Source organism: Hipposideros armiger, unplaced genomic scaffold, assembly GCF_001890085.2.
Source record: "Hipposideros armiger isolate ML-2016 unplaced genomic scaffold, ASM189008v1 scaffold_454, whole genome shotgun sequence".
Classification (NCBI taxonomy): Eukaryota; Metazoa; Chordata; class Mammalia; order Chiroptera; family Hipposideridae; genus Hipposideros; species Hipposideros armiger.
The window spans coordinates 120,930-126,205 of NW_017731804.1; positions in this window are offsets into that span (position 1 = coordinate 120,930).

A 5,276-nucleotide genomic window follows, 5' to 3' on the forward strand; every position below is an offset into this window, starting at 1 on the left:
GGGGCCTGGTGGTGCCCCTGGGGTGGGGGTGGGGGACTGCCATGCTCCTGCCTGGGAGAGTGCACTGGCCTTGCCCTCCCTACAGCGTCCGGGGTGCAGCCACACGGGCCACACACTCATCCAGCTGCGCCAGGAAGAACAGAAGAGCACGGATTTTGGAGCTTTTCTAGATAGACACTCCAGTCTCCTGTTGGGGTCTTTCTCAGTCATTCCTTGCAGCTCCTGAGAACTACTATATGGAGTTGCTGGTATGAGAGCCACAGTCACAAAACCTGCCTATGGAAGAGGCTACCCTATGTCTTATATACCTCATAGTGGGACAAAAGCAGGGTGACTCAGGAATCATATGAGGCAGGAAGTAATGCTGGCTTTCCTTTGCATTTTTAAACAATAATGTAAATGGGGCCACTTTAAAATGCCGTGGGAGCTGCCATGCCAGAGGGGCTGCCTTGCACGTCTGATGCCTCAAACCTGTGTGTGTTAAAACAGGGCAAAGTGACCTGGATGGGGCCTAAGCAATCTTTTTCCCAAAGAACTGTTTGCAAGGATAACAAGAAAGCAGCTGATACTGCACTGAAAATGGGAGGCGTGGTTTAGAACCAGCGTCACTGTGTTGGCTTATCTGCTCCAGTAGCAACGCCTTCCTTCTGTGGGCGTCATTGTCCCCTCCCATCTTGGTCTCCTGTTCTGTTCGGAACACTGTTTGGGCTTCTGCCTGAATTGATGAGTCCCGCTGTTCCCACTGATCTCAATGAACACTTGTTGCCACTTGCTTTGAAAAGCCCTTTTGTTTCCAGGGAACAGGTCCTCCGGTGCTTCTTTGTGTCAAGGACAGCAGCCCGTTGTTGGTGCAGAATCGGCGCTGACATTACTATGCCCTTGAGACTGCAAAGCCCTGTGGGCTGCTCATGTTTCAGAACTCAAAAATGGTGACAAACTCCAGACGCTGAATGAATGTTAATTCCCCAGCAAGACCCGTGAAGCCTCTTAATTGAAGGCACTGTGTTTTTCTGCTGCTCGTGGCACCTTAATGCATTTGAGCAATCTCTCCTGATCAGGGACCCAGCATCACAGACAAAGGTTTCACCCCATGAAAGAGCAGGCCTGCCCCCATTTGGCGGTCCCCTGTCCTCAGCACACCTCAGTTTCAGCAGCTCTGAAGGAAACACTGTCACTTGAGATGTGCAAACCTCTCTGGCACCACCCAAACCTCAGTAGCCCTGGAAGGACCCTGCCTCTCCTGATTGACCGCTGAGTGTCATGTGGGATGGCGGCAAAACCTGTGACTACCGAGTAACAAACCAGTATTCGTTTGACTTCAGAAGTACCTCCCTGGTCCACCTACTCTAGATTAGTAGTTTTCACTTTCTGACTGAATTTCAGGTCAGTCGGGAGTCTCTTCTCTTCTTGGGTTTCCTTAATGTTGAGCTAAAATGCATTGTTAACCTTTTAGATGGCATTTTGATTGTTGAAGTTTCTTGTGTGACCCAGCTTGATGGACTAACGAGGACCTATTTATTCTCCCACCTTAAACAGCTAAAAAGCGAGACAAATGTACAGAACTGCACTGTTAAGACTTTGGTCTACACAGCCTGGCTCCCAGAGAGAAGGGGCACAGGCCAGGCGAGTCCTGTGACAGCCCCCCCCCACCCCCAGTGTCCTGGAAGACGCACAGCCTGGCTGACGCCCTGACTTGTGACACTTTAGAGCTGGGGGCGCTGAGGACACTAGGCCGTGTGGGCAGAGTAACAGAGAGGAGGGGTCTGCAGAGGGCTGCTCGGCTTCTGTAGCTGGTCGACACCTGGGCAAGGAGGCTCTTGGGGCCAGGAGGGGACCCCCAGGAAGGAGCAGGCATGACAACCCTCAGAGCTGCATGGGCCTGGAAACAGCATGTGTTCCTGCCAGCCGGAACAGACAGGCTCTGACATGGGCCACAAGTAAAGCCCCTGGAAGGACATGGTCTCAGTGGCGGAGCCCAATTAGCCCCAACCAGCTGGTCTGGACCCCCCTAACAAAATGTAAAAGCAGCCTTAGACAATGCATCTCTTTCCAGGTAACTCAAGGGCAAAATGTCCCTGAATACAGGGACATAGGCCACGAGACCCCCATCCACTGACGTTCAGCACACATGGTTTGTGAGTTTCTGCTCATTCTATAACTATAAAAATTACATAGAGAACTTTAATTACCAAAAAAATTGGAAGCAACCAAGCTGCCCTTCAGTAGGTGATGGATAAATAACCTGTGGTCCTTCCAGACTGTGGAATATTATTCAGCACTAAAAGAAAGGAGCTATCTATCAAGCCACGAAAAGAGATGGCAGAAGCTTAAATGCATGTTACTAAGTAAAAGAAGCCAACGTGAAAAGGCTATGTGAAATCACTGTGTGATTCCAACTCTGGACATTCTGGAAAAGGCAAAACCATGGAGATAGTGAAAGGCTCAGAGGGGGAAGGAAGATAAACAAGTAAATCACAGGGGACTTCCAGTGAAATGCTCTGTATGACCCTGTAATGATGGATAAATGTCATTTAACATTTGCCCAAACCTGTGGAATGTACTGCCGCCAAGCAAGAACCCTAATGTAAATGATGGGATCTGGCAGACGACGACGTGTCTGTGTAGGTTCACTGTGACAAACGTCCCCCCCGATGAGGGTGCTGATGGTGGGAAGGCTGTGTCCGCGTGGGGACATGGGATCTCCCTGTACTCCCTGTTCAGTTTGGCTGTGAGCCTAACACTGCTTTAGAAAATAAAGTCTGTTAGAAAAGAAATCACATGGGGTGATGCTCAAATCCAGTCTGCTTGCTGTCCCAAAGCTTCAGTACATGTCTCATGATCAAGATTTTTCAGATTTTAGGAAGGTGCCATGGTTTCTAGCCTGTGGACCATGTGACACCCCCGGGGCTCTGGAACGGCACCTGGTCATCTCACACACATCTGGGGACAGCACATTGAAACTGTCTCCATGAGAAGCTTCTATAATGCAAAAAGTTCAAAGAGCCCATATCTGTTCAGATTAGGTTTTGCTGCCAAACGAGTAACAAAGATCCTTCACTTTTCTAAAGTCAGTGAAGGATTTGGATCCAGTGAGTTTGCTCAGCGGGCCGGGACAGCATCCCCTGACGGTCAGGCTCCGGGTCTCGAGAGCCCAAATCTGGGGCTCAGGGTGTATTCAGTTGCTCATGAGCTGCCATGTCTGCTGGATGAGCCCTTGGCGACCCAGGAATACTTAGAATTCAATGAAAAAATGCTTAAGAGAAACAAAGCCCTAGAATTAATTTTTTTGTGTTAGGTAACCTACGAAATGTTGGTATTTTGTATTCTTGTAACGTCCTGACCCAAATCCCCGTTTGTAAAGGCTCCGGAACAGAACAGCGGTCGTTGGTGGGTGATGTTTCACTCTTAGCAACCGCTGGAGCCCAGGCAGCCTGCTGAGTTGGGAAGTCCATTCGTCTACTGCCAGTTGCTTTTTAAATGAAGTTAAAAGCACAAATCTTTTCTTCCTCTAGCTGCACTGTGGCAGTGTTGTCTTGTGTCATTAAGGGCGGCCTCAGGATGACATTGCAGGATGACTGGGCTCCCTGCTGTGTCCCCACGCACAAGCCTGGCACTCAGCTGGCAACTTCCGGATATTTGTTGAATGAAGGAGGGTGTGTGCTGGGGCTGGGAAAAGCAACTCTGAGTCCCACAGTCAATATGGTTTCGTGGGCACTTGTTTTAGGAATCACGGAGGAAGCTGCCCAGGTATGGCTCTGACTAAAGAAGCCTCGTCCACCTGAGAGCGTGAATCCAAAGTGATGGAGGCTCTGGGGGGCTTGTCCTTCCGTTCCTAGCGTCCTGGGTGGTCCTTATTCCTTGGCCAGCAGCACCACGTCACATCACCTTTTCTCCTCGTTTCCAACATCACATCACCTTTTTCCTCTTGGGTCTTCCATTCTCCTCTGCCTTCCTCTTATAAGGAATTCATGATTGCACCACATGACCCGGAACCATGTCCTCACCCCAAGGTCTTTCATTGAATCCCACCTGCAAAGCCCCCTGTGACCTTGTGCTGTGCAAGGTCATAGTCACAGATCCCAGGGATTAGGGCCTGAGTATCTTCAGGGGCCGTTCATTATTCAGCCTCCCACTGTGGCCCACAGGTAAACACTGCCATTCCTGCTGTACCTTTTGGAACAAGACTTCTAGACAGGGTGGAGGTCACCTCCTATTATGGGCTGGGTGCCAGTGGCATAATGGTGGTTACTATTCATTATTCAGTCAAGCATCTCCCATTTTATAAATAAGGGCAGGGGGGCCCAGAGAGGTGAAGTGAATTGCTCCAAGTCACACAGCAGCAAGTGTTGGAGCTGGCTTCATGCCAGCCCATCCATCTCTGAAACCCATGCCTCTGGAACTGCTATGCTGCCCCATCATGTGCCTGGCACAGCTGAGCACAAACCTTGTCAGACCTGGCCACACCTGCAGAGGTGGGACGCACCAGCTGTGCCCTGTGACACCAAAGCCAGGGAGGTGCGTTCTAAGCTAGAAGGGCCTTGGGGATGTGAGGGGACAAGCTGAGGTTTGGAGGACGTCGTTGCTGTTCTGTGCGGGCCGGGCCTGCACCCACTGGAGAGTGGCTACGATGGCCCAGCAGAGGGGCGGGCAAGGCCGGGGCATGAGTGCACAGGGCAGTCACCGTAACAGCAGGACGCGTGTGGCCTGCCTCAGCCCATGAAATCATGAAGGGAAAGCATCGGTCACCTCTGCAGCTGCCCCTGCTGACTCCCGCAGGCTGCCTTCCAGCCCCTCCCTATTGTCCCATACTTGTGGGAGGGAGGGAAGGAGGGAGGGAGTTCCACCTGTGCCTCGGCAGCCTGGGCCTGCCGGGGCCCACCCCCTTCTCAGGTTTGCTCCAGGGGGACAGGCAGGGACACTCAACAGGTAGAAAGGAACGTGCAAGTGTGAAGATTTCTTTCTCTACCTCCTGCTCCAGGGCACAGTGTGAGCGGCAGTGTCACCCTGTGTCCCCGGAATGAGGAAATGCCCGTCTGTCCGGGGCATAGGGCCTCCCCCATGCCCACCCATCTGGCACAGTCGCTGCTGCTTAGGAGTGGAAGTGTCCAGAGAAACACATCACCTCCAGCTTCTCCAAATGCTGGCTGAGTGATGGCTTGTGCCCTCCATGGACATGCCATCCACCTATGGCTCCAAGTCCCAGGAAGCACTTCGTGTGCACGGTCTGCGGCTCAGTGCTATTACCTGAGTGCTTTGCTGCTAAATGAAAGATAGAA